This window comes from Ranitomeya imitator, chromosome 3 (assembly GCF_032444005.1).
Source record: "Ranitomeya imitator isolate aRanImi1 chromosome 3, aRanImi1.pri, whole genome shotgun sequence".
NCBI lineage: Eukaryota > Metazoa > Chordata > Amphibia > Anura > Dendrobatidae > Ranitomeya > Ranitomeya imitator.
The window spans coordinates 706722192-706739705 of NC_091284.1; the positions used below are offsets into that span (position 1 = coordinate 706722192).

The 17514-nt window shown below is 44.8% G+C and overlaps 1 protein-coding gene across 1 annotated transcript in view; it reads left to right on the forward strand.

The window, feature by feature from the left end:
- Nucleotides 1-2645: 2645 nt before the first annotated feature.
- LOC138670888 (TRAF family member-associated NF-kappa-B activator-like) overlaps nt 2646-17514 on the forward strand; it is a 75003-nt gene continuing 60134 nt past the window's right edge. Inside the window, exon 1 of the mRNA XM_069758637.1 lies at nt 2646-2761. The gene's annotated coding sequence lies outside the window, so the exon portion shown is untranslated. The remainder of the gene's footprint in view (nt 2762-17514) is intronic.

The window sequence follows — 17514 nt, forward strand, 5'->3', positions numbered from 1 at the left end:
ACATTCACGTAGATCACTCACAACCCGCTGTCACATCAAGGGTACTGGATTCAGAGGCTGATCAGGGGTACATGCGACTTCCCTTCTGGATACCGAGGAGTCCTGTGATCTTCCACTCCTTTTACTGGGTTGGCTGCCACTTCTGCCACTTGAGCGGCTGCTCCCTTTAGCATACCCGTTCTGGTGAATGGGCACCAGTAGTGGTGAATGCTGCTGCTGCTGCAGCTGATGCTCCTGTCTTCTTAAGTTATCCATGATGGAGTGAGCTTTTAGACATAAGCTCCTTCTTGTGGTCATTCCTTCCTTTTATGTGGGATCCACAACGCTTCTCTTCTGATCCGCCTCCTCCGGACCCCAAAAAACCTCCTCCACACTGCCCTCACCAGGACATGCTGAATCTCCACATATCCCGGCGGGCATTCTCGCCCAGGGTGCCACCATCCTGCTTTTGGCTCAGCCACTCTGACAACACCCGGGCATTCCCTTTCCCAGTGTGCCATGCCCGTGACGCCAATGGAGCTCACTAACGGAAGTCTTATTCATTATGGAGACTGCGGCCAGAAGATGGAGGATGGAGCACGGCGGATTCAGACATGCAAAGCATAATGTCTGTGCTGTCCGTACTTACACTAAGGCCCTACCTGGACCAGTGGATGGCGCTCCCATCGCATGAAGGCCAGCCACACGCATACCACCTGCTCTTCCAGTACTGGGACAGGAGTGGATATGTGCAAGAAAATAGCAAACTCTTCAACCCGCCTGGGTTTCAGCATGAGGGTAACTGTTCAGGACAGGAAACCAACTGAAACAGGGGACAGGTACCACAATTTTATCTCAGTAGTTTTCTTGTCCTGGCTGGGCGGATCCCTCTCTCAGGTATGCTGTCATAGGCGAAGGGAAAACAAAGCTTTAAAAGCTGAACGGGACAGTGGGGACAGACCTGTCTGATGATGTCCTCTAATGACTTCCCTCCAAGTTCTCTCCAGTTGATTGATAGGTCTCTACCATGTGTTTACATAGGGTGAGACCTGTCCTGTCAATCAACTGGAGCAGACTAAAAAGAATTCAACAGGACCACATCACACAAGTCTGCTGATACACACAAACCACTCAATGAGACACGGCTGCCTTTTACTACTATTCTCTCTGAAATGCTGCAGTGTTTCAGAGTAAAACAAACACTGTACCTGGCTGCAATTCCTCAGCAATGCTCCAATTGATGTTGCACAAGCTCCCAGCAGCATGAATGTAATGGCAGGATATCTTTATCATTTGAATTAATCTCCGATACATTTGTAATGTTTTCTAGAGCGCTCTACTGTGCCTGAATGTAAACTGAACAAATGTCATTTATGACAGCAAACTGTTATTGAGGTACAGAAATACTCAGGTAAGAATAAAGGATTTCTGCCCCTTGGCAGAGCACTGTCACCAGTTTCGTTTAAGATGATAGGGAAAACCACTGCATTTCATCCTCTGACAGTTTACACTGGCTAGTGGACTTGCCATTCATGTTGTCAACTCTTCCTGGTTCTAATATCTAACATTCTACCTTATCAGAAGAAGGTATGAGAGAATCCAGGGGCATAACGATCGTGGTTACAGAGGGTATAACTGTGACAGTGCACGTGCAGGAGGGGGGCCCACTGACACCATTACCTATTTCAGCACATTCAGATGAAAATTAGTGCAGCACAGAGACCCGGCAGCTCCCTACACTGCAATACAAGCTGCCCGACAATCAGAAACCGGCAGCTGGCTCTGGCTTGCCCGTCACGGTGGTGCATGGCAGTGAATTCATGTGCTGCACATTGTGGGCATGCTTAAGTTAACTGCCGACTATGGAACAAGGCTCCACACATCAAAGCAAAGGACGGTAAGAAGAGCAGCAGGGTACATTATACCAGGAAGAGGCCCAGGATGGGGAACATTTTACCAGGAAGAGGCCCAGGCTAAGGTACATTATATCAGAATAGGTCTCAGGAATGGGGATATTTTTACTGGAAGGGTTGGGAATATTACACCAGAAAGGGGCTCAGGATAGGGGACGTTATTACTGGAAGGGGTCCAGAATTGGAGAGATTATACCAGGAAGGGCCCAGGATGGGGAACATTACATCAGGAAGGGATTCAATATTGTGGAAATTATACAAGGAAGAGGCCCATTATAGGGAACATTATTACAGGAAGGAGCCAAGTATGGGGGAAATTATAACAGCGAGGGGCCAGAATTGGGGACATTATTACAAGGTGGGGGGCATTATTACATGGGGGTGAGTGCAAAACTTGTATGTCTTTATAGGCTCTAGAATCCTATAAGGGCCCATACATCTGATCATCATGCAGCTGGTAGCTCAGGTCCAACATTTTGCACTGGGGCCCATCAGACTCTAGTTATGTCACTAAGTGAATCCATTACAAAAGTCAATGTTATCAAGAAAGTTTTCATGTTTCCTGTTTTTGTGGGGGTTGCAGGTTTCATTTTCAGTGTAATGAAGCTGGGAATTTCCCCTTAGAGAAGCAGACAGCTCTCAAAACAGGTTCTATCGCAACAGCAGATTTACAGCAAGCAAAGGGTGACGTATAGCTGCATTGTAAGGGAGAAACCTAAAATCTCCTCACATTCATTTTACTGCAAGTGTCTTCTTCATTTGGCTGCTCCTGGACACAACTATACATGGAATCTCATCATAATTGCTTCTTGGAGCATTTTTACAGGGTCAGTCAAAACTGAAAAATTAGAAGTTTTGGGATCTTGATGGTAAGTGTGAGAAATCCATATTTTTCTAGATTTGAGGTTCTCCACTTATGTTATCTGTAACACAGTTGTAGTGGTTTAGGGGTCACTTTCAGTGGGAATGGATTGTAGCACGGTGTATGATCTTGATCAAGTATTTCATCTTAGTAGGAGGTTACTTGGCTGATAGGAAAATGCTGATGGTTTACATGAAATAAGTAATGTGTAGTACTCCAGATATGGCCAACTTGCTACCTACATATATATGCTCTATAGTGATACCATTTAGATTGTTCCTTTCAATAAAATTTGTACCCTAGCTACAGTTTGCTATAAAAAGAGAGAAAAAAAAACAAGCCGCAGTGTACTCTCCTTCCCAGGAACACCGATGGGTATCCACTCTTGGTGACTGGCATTGGATGTCGCAATGGATTGTATACGGCACTCATAAAGTCATTGGAATAGGTGCTCAAGTAGGGTATCCAGCCCAATATCAATATAAGTAAAAAACTTGGCACTCAAAATGTATCGTGTTGAAAAAAGGTTCCAATTTATTTTGCATTCAGTGATTAAAATGTTTTGGGTCTAGGTATAGACCTTCATCAGAAACTGTATGCTGCTTGTTTAGGGAACCAGGTATCCTAGCACAGGGAAAGTTACCAGTGCCGTGGGTCTGATAAATAGACCGGGTAAATGTAGTCCGGTGTAGCCGTTAGGGTTAATAGGATAGCCTGTTATATATTCTGATTTCTGCTTTATGAATAAATCATGTGTCCTGGCGCAGGGTCCATGGCATTGGCATGATACATTTTGAGTACCAAGTTTTTTACTTATATTGGCATTGGGTGTGGTTCTGACTCCACCTTGACAGCCAATCAGTAAGCTCAGTGGCTTTAGTGGGGCGCTCCTGTGTAAACAGAATGCCCCACTCAGAGGTGCTGAGTTCATTGATTGGTTGTTATGCATTTGAAGAATTGTAGACCTGGGAAAGGTGAATATAGCATGTTTTTTTCTTTATAGCAAATGGGGAGACATTTAATTGAAAGGTGACAAACATTTTAATACCTGGGCGATTTTTTTATCTTTGCGCTTTTGTTTTTTCCACCCCACTTCCAAAAGCAATAATTTTTTTATTCTTCTTTTTACATAGCTATTAGAGTACTTGATTTTTGTGTGACAATATCCTGAGCCAGCTCCATATTGTGATGGCGATCACCAGTGGATTCACCATTATTGCAAAAATTAATTTCACTGACTGCTGTAGAATGAAATTAGAAAATGTCATGGATTTACAAAATACAAAAATCATCTCTCATTACCTAAAATAAACTTTTAATTATACAACTGTAAGCTCCCATATAGAATTATACGCCATTGTCATAGATAAAAGGGCCATTTTGCTACCTAATTATTCAATTCAGCATTCATTTATTAGCCAGTGGAACAAAGAGCATTTCTGACATGGACGTACAGTATCATGTCCATGAATTAAACAGACAGCCCAAAAATTTCATTGGGAGCTGTGTAATGCCTAATTTCTCCTGTGGGAGCGCACGGATTACACGGACCCATTAAAGTCAATGGGTCCGTGTAAAACACGTACCGCACATGGATGCTGTCCGTGTACCGTGCAAGAGACAGCGCTACAGTAAGCGCTGTCCCCCCCACGTGGTGCTGAAGCCGCCATTCATATCTTCACTCCAGCAGCGTTCGCTGGAGAGAAGATATGAAAAATCCTTTTTTTTTTTTCGTGTTTAAAATAAAGATCCCTGTCTCCACCCCCCTCCCACCCCCTGGTGACTGTATGACTGTAATGGGCGACACCACGTGACCGCTCACACAGGAGAAGGTGCGGCAAGGACAGGACGCTGCGAGGGAGCCGGGTGAGTATTTTATTAACAGCGGGCGGGCGCACAGGGGGTGGGAGGGGGGTGGGGACAGAGATCTTTATTTTAAACGGAAAAAAAAAAGGATTTTTCATATCTTCTCTCCAGCGAACACTGCTGGAGTGAAGATATGAATGGCGGCTTCAGCACCAGATGCAGGGGACAGCGCTTATCTCTAGCGCTGTCTCCTGCATGCTCCGTGTGGCACACTGATGTGCCACATAAATGCACGGACACACGGACAAAGATAATTCCGGTACCGATTTTTCCGGTACCGGAATTATCTGGACATGTGAGACTGGCCTTAGTCATGACATGCACATGAAACGCATAGAAGTTTTAAGCCATGCTTTCTACGTGAAGTTTTAGGCCATGTTCACACAGTGCGTTTTTTACCGCGGAACCGCGGCGGTTTTGCCGCTGCGGTTCCGCAGCTGTTTTCCATGCAGGGTACAGTACACTGTACCCTATGGAAAACAGGACACACTGTGCACATGGTCCGGAAATTGTAAAAAAAAAGACGCGCTGAATAGCTCCCGGAAAAAAGAAGGAGCATGTCAATTCTTTTTCCGGAGCCGCAGCGGTTCTGCACCCATAGACCTCCATTGTGAGGTCCAAACCGCAGTAAAACCCGCAGATCAAAAATATATCTGCGGGTTTTACTGCGGTTTGATGTGCAGAACCGCTGCAGCAGGAAGTGCGGGGAGCGGGCGGAAGTGCGTGGGCGGAGTGTGGCTGCCCCCCCCGTGTTCCGATCCCACCCCCCCGTGCTCCGATGCCTCCCCCCAGTGCTCCGATGCCCCCCCCCAGTGCTCTGATGCCCCCCCCGTGCCCTAATCTCCCCCCCTTATACTCACCCGGCGTCCCGGTGTCCGTCCGGCCGTCTTCTCCCTGGGCGCCGCCATCTTGCAAAATGGCGGGCGCATGCGCAGTGCGCCCGCCGAATCTGCCGGCCGGCAGATTCGTTCCAAAGTGCATTTTGATCACTGAGATATAACCTATCTCAGTGATCAAAATAAAAAAATAGTAAATGACGCCCCCCCCCCCCTTTGTCACCCCCATAGGTAGGGACAATAAAAAAAATAAAGAATTTTTTTTTTTTTTTTTTCACTAAGGTTAGAATAGGGGTAGGGTTAGGGTTAGGGGTAGGGTTAGGGTTAGGGGTAGGGTTAGGGGTAGGGTTAGGGTTAGGGTTAGGGGTAGGGTTAGGGGTAGGGTTAGGGGTAGGGTTAGGGGTAGGGTTAGGGTTAGGGGTAGGGTTAGGGGTAGGGGTAGGGTTAGGGTATTTTCAGCCATTTTAACCCTAAAAAAATTCCTAGAAAACACACAGACTCTGGCTAGAAAACTGCATCAAAAAAACGCATCAAAAAACGCATCAAAAAACGCATCAAAAACGGACCAAAAAAGGACCAAAAAAAGGACCTGCGTTTTCTGCCAAGAGCTGCAGTTTTTTAAAAAACAGTCAGGAAAAAAAAAGGATGGAAATCCTGAACGTGTGAACATACCCTTAATCTTTGTCATCCAATCTACCGAATACTTATTCACTAATAATGTCAGTATTTTACATCAGTATCTGTAAGCCAAAACCAGGAGTGGGTGATAAATACAGAAGTGGTGATGACGTGTTTCTATTATACTTTTCCTCTGATTGTTCCACTCCTGGTTTTGACTTACACATACTGATGTAAAATACTGACCAAATACTGAACATGTGCATGTGGCCTTAGCCAGTATGCAGTGCTCAGGATGAACCATATAAATGGAGAACAATATCCAAAGATGAACCAAAAACGTTTGTGTGGAAAATATTAAACTTTTATGTTGGCCAAGTTTTAAAACTAAATTTCTTCTTTAATAGTATATGAGAATTCATTTTATTTATTTTTTTTAACTTGTTTTTTTTTCGGAATGTTTTTTTGCATTAAAGCTTTTGGAATATTTCAGATTACTTCCTCTTTACCTCCCTACCTGGAAGCTCTTACACATATTTACCATCCCTTATCTGAAGAGGAACTGACACAGCAGCAATAAACAATTCTACAGTAACATAAAATCTGCTGCACTGAGTATATGAAGAAATGAAAAAATTACATAAAGAGAAAACTACCCAAAAATTTCAACCAAGAAGCTTTCTGATTTAGGTCAAATGTAAATCAAACTTGAGCAGTTTTGTGAGTACTTTGCTTTATATCTGTAATGACCCTGGGTTACATGAAATCATGTTATATACTGTTGCCATGGCTGGATGATAGGTAAGTTCACAAGCATCAGATCCAAAAGAATAGCAAAAATTGTATATATAAATCGCGATACTGTTAAATAAATATCGGTAAAGCAACAGATCCACAAGAATTATCGGCAAATTTGCATTTTATGTCCGTGCAGAAGATCGCAGTACTTCAGAGCCTCCCTTGGTGGTTCCCTTGCTGTTCTCTGTGTTATCCAGCCTCCTGCAATGTTGTTTTTTCCATGTGACCTTTGTGGCCTTTGATTTTAAGCATTGTAACATATACTTGCATATTTTTCTAAAATAATCAGCAGCAAAATTTACAATAGTTGAAAACTATTAAACCAAATCCATGCTCAATTGATATACGAAATTACATACTCTTGATTTAAAAATCTGTACCTTAGCATGGAAATCCTGGCACTACATGGATGGAATTTGTTCAAATCTCATCTACTTGGCAGCTATTATATTCTGCTGTGGATTTTCTGGTAAAAAAAAAATCTGGATGGAAAATCTAACAGTGGTTCTGCCAGTTGTGAACAAGCCTTATCATTAGGGCTCCTGTCCCAGGCCTGGTTGTCCCACTGACTAAGGCCGGTTTCACACGTCAGTGTCTCAGGTCAATGGGTCCGTGTAAAACACGTACCGCACACGGACGTTGTCCGTGTGCAGTCCGTGTGCCATGCAGGAGACAGCGCTACAGTAAGCGCTGTCCCCCCCCACTGGTGCTGAAGCCGCGATTCATATCTTCCCTGCAGCAGCGTTTGCTGCAGAGAAGATATGAATAATAGTGTTTAAAATAAAGATCTAAAGACCCATAGGTGTGGAGCCGCATATTCATTACTGTAATCGGCAGCCCCACGTGACCGCATACAGGAGAAGATGCGGCCAGAACAGGAAGCAGCGACAGCCAACGAGGGAGCTTGGTGAGTATTTTCAGAACAGCGGGGGGACGCACAAGGGGTGGGAGGGCGGGGGGCACATAGATCTTTATTTTAAACACTATTATTCATATCTTCTCTGCAGCAAACGCTGCTGCAGGGAAGATATGAATCGCGGCTTCAGCACCAGATGCTGGTACGCATGGTACCCAGCACGGTGCATGTGGTACCCAGTGGGCACAAGGGCGGCACACGTGTGCCGCACGTGTGCCACACTGATGTGCCACAGAAATGTAGGGGCACACGGACACAGATAATTCCGGTACCGATTTTTTCCGGTACTGGAATTATCTGGACGTGTGAAACTGGCCTAAGTAAGGAGGCTAGGTTGTGGCTTTGTTCTTTATCCCTACCCCTCCACAAGCTTAATTTTATCCACATACTTAGGATGAAGTGGAAAGTGATAACCGGTACTAATGGATAAAGGAGACCTCTAAAATTTCTGTCCAAATGTTTTGCCCTTTTCCCATTTTTTATAGCTATATTTTTGAGTAAAATGTAAGTTGTTCTTTTATTCTATAAACTACTGACAACATGTCTCCGAATTTCCGAGCAATAAATTTTGTTTTTTTTTTCTGAAAAGGAGAAGTGGTCAAAATTTAAAAAAATACCCAGTGCTTTCAGACCTCAAATAATGCAAAGAAAACAAGCTCATAATATATATAGTTATTAAGGTTGAAGGAAGACTATATGTCCATCTAGTTCAACCCATAGCCTAACCTAACATGCCCTAACATGTTGATCCAGAGGAAGGCAAAAAAAAACCCATGTGGCAAAGAGTAAGCTCCACATTGGGGAAAAAAATTCCTTCCCGACTCCACATACGGCAATCAGACTAGTTCCCTGGATCAACGCCCTATCAAGGAATCTAGTGTATATACCCTGTAACATTATACTTTTCCAGAAAGGTATCCAGTCCCCTCTTAAATTTAAGTAATGAATCACTCATTACAACATCGTACGGCAGAGAGTTCCATAGTCTCACTGCTCTTACAGTAAAGAATCCGCGTCTGTTATTATGCTTAAACCTTTTTTCCTCCAAACGCAGAGGATGCCCCCTTGTCCCTGTTTCAGGTCTATGATTAAAAAGATCATCAGAAAGGTCTTTGTACTGTCCCCTCATATATTTATACATTAAAATAAGATCACCCCTTAGTCTTCGTTTTTCCAAACTAAATAGCCCCAAGTGTAATAACCTATCTTGGTATTGCAGACCCCCCAGTCCTCTAATAACCTTGGTCGCTCTTCTCTGCACCCGCTCCAGTTCAGCTATGTCTTTCTTAAACACCGGAGACCAGAACTGTGCACAGTATTCTAAGTGTGGTCGAACTAGTAACTTGTATAGAGGTAAAATTATATTCTCCTCATGAGCATCTATGCCTCTTTTAATGCATCCCATTATTTTATTTGCCTTTGTAGCAGCTGCCTGACACTGGCCCCTGAATATGAGTTTGTCATCCACCCATACACCCAGGTCTTTTTCATTGACGGTTTTGCCCAGAGTTTTAGAATTAAGCACATAATTATACATCTTATTACTTCTACCCAAGTGCATGACCTTACATTTATCCCCATTAAAGCTCATTTGCCATTTATCAGCCCAAGCTTCTAGTTTACATAAATCATCCTGTAATATAAAATTGTCCTCCTCTGTATTGATTACCCTGCAGACTTTAGTGTCATCTGCAAATATTGAAATTCTACTCTGAATGCCCCCTACAAGGTCATTAATAAATATGTTAAAAAGAAGAGGGCCCAATACGGACCCCTGTGGTACCCCACTGCTAACCGCTACCCAGTCCGAGTGTGCTCCATTAATAACCACCCTTTGTTTCCTATCCCTGAGCCAGCTCTCAACCCACTTGCACATATTTTCCCCTATTCCCATTATTCTCATTTTATGTATCAACCTTTTGTGTGGCACCGTATCAAAAGCTTTTGAAAAGTCCATATACACTACATCCACTGGGTTCCCTTGGTCCAATCCGGAACTTACCTCTTCATAGAAACTGATCAAATTAGTCTGACATGAACGGTCCCTAGTAAACCCGTGCTGATACTGGGTCATGAGGTTATTCCTCTTCAGATACTCCAGTATAGCATCCCTTAGAATGCCCTCCAGGATTTTACCCACAGTAGAGGTTAAACTTACTGGCCTATAATTTCCGAGTTCAGTTTTTGTTCCCTTTTTGAATATTGGCACCACATTTGCTATACGCCAGTCCTGTGGCACAGACCCTGTTATTATGGAGTCTTTAAAGATTAAAAATAATGGTCTATCAATGACTGTACTTAATTCCTGTAGTACTCGAGGGTGTATCCCATCCGGGCCCGGAGATTTGTCAATTTTAGTGATTTGTAGACGCCGCCGCACTTCCTGCTGGGTTAAGCAGGTGACATTTAATTGGGAATTTTTATCACTAGTCATTTTGTCTGCCATGGGATTTACTTGTGTAAATACTGATGAAAAAAAGTCATTTAGCATATTGGCTTTTTCCTCATCCTCATCCACCATCTCACCCAGACTATTTTTAAGGGGGCCAACACTATCATTTTTTAGTTTCTTACTATTTATGTAGTTAAAGAATATTTTAGGATTATTTTTACTCTCTCTGGCAATGAGTCTCTCTGTCTCAATCTTTGCTGCCTTGATTTGCTTTTTACAGAATTTATTTAATTTTCTGTATTTATTTAATGCCTCCTCACTACCTACTTCCTTTAATTCTCTAAATGCTTTCTTTTTGTCACTTATTGCGCCCCTTACAGCTCTATTTAGCCATATTGGTTTAGAAACAACAATACTAATATTTTAACTCAGGAAGAATTCAGAAATCAACATTTTGTGGAAAAACCATGATTTTTAGTCACAGCTTTCATGCGTCTTGGCATGCTTTCCACCAGTCTTTCACACTGCTTCTGGCACAAAAATTTAAGCAGCTTGTAATGCCCACATGCCGTGATAATGTATAGTGGACTCACTAGACCACTGATGGTGCAGTGGCTGCTGTACAACCGATACTCCAAAGACAGGAGAGTGGATCTCATAAACCAAAAGATATTTATTAACAAGGTTAAACAAAAAGGGAAAAGGTGACAGAGGGAAGGAACCTCTGGATCACGCACTGTAACACATAGTGGAGCACCGAGCAAGGTGTACCCCTATACAGGGATTCCCTCGTCACAATACCAGGTGGCCTGAATGCCGCAAATCCAGGACCAGGGGATGACCCATATTGACAGACTAGAAACACTGTGGAATTCTTGGCTCTGCTGGTGGAATCCCGGAAGCTCCATGAAATCCCAGAAAGGCTGAACCCGCCGGTAGCAGTATCTTCAGGGTTCCATGAGGAGAGGCTAAGTCAGCTTGGAGTGGGAACCGGAGTGACCAGAGGGATCCAGGATAGGAATCACCAGAAGTGGATTCTGTGAAAATAGAGACGTCCGTATAGTGCAGAGCGTGGCCTGAAGCTGAGGCAACAATCCCAGAGAATGAACACGCTGCCCAGGCACCACGCTTAAGGGGAGGATGCCTTTTATGCACAGAGCATCACAGCACAGACAGCCCTATTAGAGAACTGGTGCCTTGCAGTTTTAAGTATGTGCAGGAAGCGAGCATTTCCGGGAGGCCTGCCAAGAGGATGCAGGTTCTTGGCAGAGAAAGGAGCCACTAATCGACTGGAGCCACAGGCAGGGTGAATAGTACCAGTGGAGCTGCGTGATAGGTGCCGGTCTCCCTGCGCAGTAGAGACAGGGCCTGCGGCTGAGGACATGACAGTTCTTCTTTGTTTGATGGCTTGTGACTATCCATCATCCTCTTGATTACATTCAAGAGGTTTTCAATGGGGTTCAGGTCTGGAGATTGGGCTGCCCGTGACAGGGTTTTGATGTGGTGGTCTCTTAATATTTGACAGAGCTGTATATTTTAAAATGGCATTTACTAGAAACTAAGCTTAAAGGAGTTGTCCAGTGAAGATATACTGAATTACCACCTATCTACTGGATGGGTCATAACTTATAGATCATTAGGGGTCTGACTTCAGGGATCCACACTGATCAGGAGAATGGGGCACTTTTTCAACTTATCCTTATTTGAATGGATCAGGAGTGTACATGTCCGAAAATCATTACGTTCATTTTCCATGGGTCTGCTTAGCGCTCCACTCTGCTTTTTTTGGTGGTTGGGCTGTAAAATAGCAGGAAACGCAGGATGCAGTAACGGTCTGAGACAGAGCAAGAGATAATGGATTTATAACGGGCGATACTCCACACAGGGAGATAATGGATTAAGCAAGGGGGTGTTGAAAATGAGGAACAGAAAGGAACAGCAATTAATGAAACAAACTTATCAGTCTTTTGATCTCCTGGCTGTTGAAGCTTGCAATCCCACGGTGGCGCCCGCACACGTGGCATGTGAAGTCTATGGCGTGGTCCTGAAGATGTTAAGGATCCGGCTCCTGACGTAGGCCGCATATCCAGCTTGTCCTAGGCAGGGTCCTGTGTTCACGGTTCATCCTGTGTGAAGTGGCACAGTCTGTGGCACCGCCAGAGTGTGACTCAGTTCGGAATTGTAAGTGGAGAAGAACCTACCTGGCTCTGTATGGATCACCGACTCAGTCTTAGAAGGGGTTACTCATTCAGTCTTAGGCCGCATGCTAGCGGCAATTAGCAGGACGGTGCGGGTCAGCTTCTCAGTCACGGGAAGAAGTGGGCACACAGCCAACTGCTGCTCACAGACCGTCTGCGCAAAGGCTGGGGGAATACCGCGCGAGCCTGCGCAATCACACCTCACACAGAGGAGAGCACCAACCTTCCCCTGCCACGCGCTCTTCCTTCACGCTAAGTGACCCGCTTTCCCGTGCACAGCCCCTTTTATGTCTGATATGCCCCCTGCTGTTAAGGTCAGAGGTCCGTCAGGGCCAGAAAGCTCTCCCCCCGAGAACAATGGTGACAGCCCAGACAGTTCCGGGACCGGCACCAGAGAGGTACCCCCGGTCCAGTCCATCTTCCTACACCCCCCCCCTCTCCTTTTGCATGCCATTTCACGGGCGAGAGTTCTTGTAATACACGTTGACACTATTCTATCCCTTGTATGAGTCGTTGCCAAAAAAATTGGTCCTGATTGTATCGATTATGGGATATTCCGGCTGTTGTTCGTCTGGAGTGCCGTAAGTCAGAAGGAGTAGCCAAGTAGCATTGGGTGGTCGAGTCAGGCTGCATAAGTAAGGGTGGGGATGCACCTGTGTTGTGAATTCTGTGGCTGAATTCACTCCTGTGGTCACAAGTGGTACTGCAGCTTCTGAGCTTCCTCCCTCAGGTGTTCTGGTGAGCTCGTTAACTGCTTCATTACTTAACTCCGCCTGATGCTGCTATCCTTGCTCTTTGTCAATGTTTCAGTGTTGGATCTGAGCTTCTCCTGATTGTTCCTGTGACCTGCTGCTCTGTATAGCTAAGTGCTTTTTGCTTTTTTGTTGCTTTTTTTCTGTCCAGCTTGTCTTTTGTTTTGCTGGAAGCTCTGAGACGCAAAGGGTGTACCGCCGTGCCGTTAGTTCGGCACGGTGGGTTTTTTTTGCCCCCTTTGCGTGGTTTTGCTTTAGGGTTTTTTGTAGACTGCAAAGTTCGCTTTACTGTCCTCGCTCTGTCCTAGAATATCGGGCCCCACTTTGCTGAATCTATTTCATCCCTACGTTTTGTCTTTTCATCTTACTCACAGTCATTATATGTGGGGGGCTGCCTTTTCCTTTGGGGAATTTCTCTGGGGCAAGTCAGGCCTATTTTTCTATCTTCAGGCTAGCTAGTTTCTTAGGCTGTGCCGAGTTGCCTAGGTAGTTGTTAGGCGCAATCCACAGCCGCTTTTAGTTGTGTTTAGGATAGGATCAGGTGTGCAGTCTACAGAGTTTCCACGTCTCAGAGCTCGTTCTTGTATTTTTGGGTATTTGTCAGATCACTGTGTGCGCTCTGATCGCTAAGCACACTGTGTTTCTGGATTGCCTTCATAACACCTGTCATTAGCAAACATAACAGTACAAGGAGCCCAACTAATGATTCTCAATAGAGGGAAAGAAAAAGTTCTGACATCATTTTTTTTTTTTTTTCTGCTCTGTGTTCACTTTTTTTTTTCCCCTAGACATTTGGGTGATTCTGGACACAGGTGTGGACATGGATATTCAGGGTCTGTGCTCTTCAATGGATAATCTCGTTATAAATGTACAAAAAATTCAAGATACTATTGATCAGAAATCTATGTTAGAACCAAGAATTCCTATTCCTGATTTTTTTTGTGGAGATAGAACTAAGTTTCTAAGTTTCAAAAATAATTGTAAGCTATTTCTGGCCTTGAAACCTCATTCTTCTGGTAATCCTATTCAACAGGTTTTGATTATTATTTCTTTTTTGCGCGGCGACCCTCAAGACTGGGCATTTTCTCTTGCGCCAGGAGACCCTGCATTGAGTAGTGTCGATGCGTTTTTCCTGGCGCTCGGATTGCTGTACGATGAGCCTAATTCAGTGGATCAGGCTGAGAAAAATTTGCTGGCTTTGTGCCAGGGTCAGGATGATATAGAAGTATATTGTCAGAAATTTAGGAAATGGTCAGTACTCACTCAGTGGAATGAATCTGCGCTGGCAGCTTTGTTCAGAAAGGGTCTCTCTGAGGCTCTTAAGGATGTCATGGTGGGATTTCCTATGCCTGCTGGTTTGAATGAGTCTTTGTCTTTGGCCATTCAGATCAGTCGACGCTTGCGCGAGCGTAAATCTGTGCACCATTTGGCGGTACTGCCTGAGGTTAAACCTGAGCCTATGCAGTGCGATAGGACTATGACTAGAGTTGAACGGCAGGAATACAGACGTCTGAATGGTCTGTGTTTCTACTGTGGTGATTCCACTCATGCTATTTCTGATTGTCCTAAGCGCACTAAGCGGTCCGCTAGGTCTGCCGTCATTGGTACTGTACAGTCCAAATTCCTTCTGTCCATTACCTTGATATGCTCTTTGTCGTCGTTTTCTGTCATGGCGTTTGTGGATTCGGGCGCTGCCCTGAATCTGATGGATTTGGATTATGCTAAACGTTGTGGGTTATTCTTGGAGCCTTTGCGGTGTCCTATTCCATTGAGAGGAATTGATGCTACACCTTTGGCCAAGAATAAACCTCAATACTGGGCCCAGCTGACCATGTGCATGGCTCCTGCACATCAGGAAGTTATTCGCTTTCTGGTGTTGCATAATCTGCATGATGTGGTCGTGTTGGGGTTGCCATGGCTACAAACCCATAATCCAGTATTGGATTGGAATTCCATGTCGGTATCCAGCTGGGGGTGTCAGGGGGTACATGGTGATGTTCCATTTTTGTCGATTTCGTCATCCACCCCTTCTGAGGTCCCAGAGTTCTTGTCTGATTATCAGGATGTATTTGAAGAGCCCAAGTCCGATGCTCTACCTCCGCATAGGGATTGTGATTGTGCTATCAATTTGATTCCTGGTAGTAAATTCCCTAAAGGTCGATTATTTAATTTATCCGTGCCCGAACACGCCGCTATGCGCAGTTATGTGAAGGAATCCCTGGAGAAGGGACATATTCGCCCATCGTCATCACCACTGGGAGCAGGGTTCTTCTTTGTAGCCAAGAAGGATGGTTCGCTGAGACCGTGTATTGATTACCGCCTTCTTAATAAGATCACTGTTAAATTTCAGTATCCCTTGCCATTGTTATCTGACTTGTTTGCTCGGATTAAGGGGGCTAGTTGGTTCACTAAGATAGATCTTCGTGGTGCGTATAATCTGGTGAGAATCAGGCAAGGAGATGAATGGAAAACTGCATTCAATACGCCCGAGGGTCATTTTGAGTATCTAGTGATGCCGTTCGGACTTGCCAATGCTCCATCTGTGTTTTAGTCTTTTATGCATGACATCTTCCGTGAGTATCTGGATAAATTCCTGATTGTTTACTTGGATGACATTTTGATCTTCTCAGATGATTGGGACTCTCATGTGAAGCAGGTCAGAATGGTTTTTCAGGTCCTGCGTGCTAACTCTTTGTTTGTGAAGGGATCAAAGTGTCTCTTCGGTGTGCAGAAAGTTTCATTTTTGAGGTTCATCTTTACCCCTTCTACTATCGAGATGGATCCAGTTAAGGTCCAAGCCATCCAGGATTGGATTCAGCCGACATCTCTGAAAAGTCTGCAAAAGTTCCTGGGCTTTGCTAATTTTTATCGTCGCTTCATCTGTAATTTTTCTAGCATTGCCAAACCATTGACCGATTTGACCAAGAAGGGTGCTGATTTGGTTAATTGGTCTTCTGCTGCTGTGGAAGCTTTTCAGGAGTTGAAGCGTCGTTTTTGTTCTGCCCCTGTGTTGTGTCAGCCAGATGTTTCTCTTCCGTTCCAGGTCGAGGTTGATGCTTCTGAGATTGGAGCAGGGGCGGTTTTGTCACAGAGAGGTTCTGATTGCTCAGTGATGAAACCATGTGCTTTCTTTTCCAGGAAGTTTTCGCCCGCTGAGCGTAATTATGATGTGGGCAATCGAGAGTTGCTGGCCATGAAGTGGGCATTCGAGGAGTGGCGTCATTGGCTTGAAGGAGCTAAGCATCGCGTGGTGGTATTGACTGATCATAAGAACTTGACTTATCTCGAGTCTGCCAAGCGCTTGAATCCTAGACAGGCCCGTTGGTCGTTATTTTTTGCCCGCTTCGACTTTGTGATTTCGTACCTTCCGGGCTCTAAAAATGTGAAGGCGGATGCTCTGTCTAGGAGTTTTGTGCCCAACTCTCCGGGTTTATCTGAGCCAGCGGGTATCCTCAAGGAAGGAGTCATTGTGTCTGCCATCTCCCCTGATTTGCGGCGGGTGCTGCAAAAATTTCAGGCGAATAAACCTGATCGTTGTCCAGCAGAGTAACTGTTCGTCCCTGATAGGTGGACTAATAAACTTATCTCTGAACTTCATTGTTCGGTGTTGGCTGGTCATCCTGGAATCTTTGGTACCAGAGAGTTAGTGGCTAGATCCTTCTGGTGGCCATCTCTGTCACGGGATGTACGTACTTTTGTGCAGTCCTGTGGGATTTGTGCTAGGGCTAAGCCCTGCTGTTCTCGTGCCAGTGGGTTGCTTTTGCCCTTGCCGGTCCCAAAGAGGCCTTGGACACATATTTCGATGGATTTCATTTCTGACCTTCCCGTTTCTCAAAAGATGTCAGTCATTTGGGTAGTCTGTGATCGCTTTTCTAAAATGGTCCATCTGGTGCCCTTGGCTAAATTGCCTTCCTCCTCTGATTTGGTACCTTTGTTCTTTCAGCATGTGGTTCGGTTGCATGGCATTCCTGAGAATATTGTTTCTGACAGAGGTTCCCAGTTTGTTTCAAGGTTTTGGCGAGCCTTTTGTGGTAGGATGGGCATTGACCTATCCTTTTCCTCGGCTTTCCATCCTCAGACTAATGGCCAGACCGAACGAACCAATCAGACCTTGGAAACATATCTGAGATGTTTTGTTTCTGCAGACCAGGATGATTGGGTGTCCTTTTTGCCGTTGGCTGAGTTCGCCCTTAATAATCGGGCCAGCTCGGCTACCTTGGTTTCTCCATTTTTTTGCAATTCTGGGTTCCATCCTCGTTTCTCTTCAGGACAGGTTGAGTCTTCGGACTGTCCTGGTGTGGATTCTGTGGTGGATAGGTTGCAGCAGATCTGGACTCAGGTAGTGGACAATTTGATCTTGTCCCAGGAGAAAGCTCAACTTTTC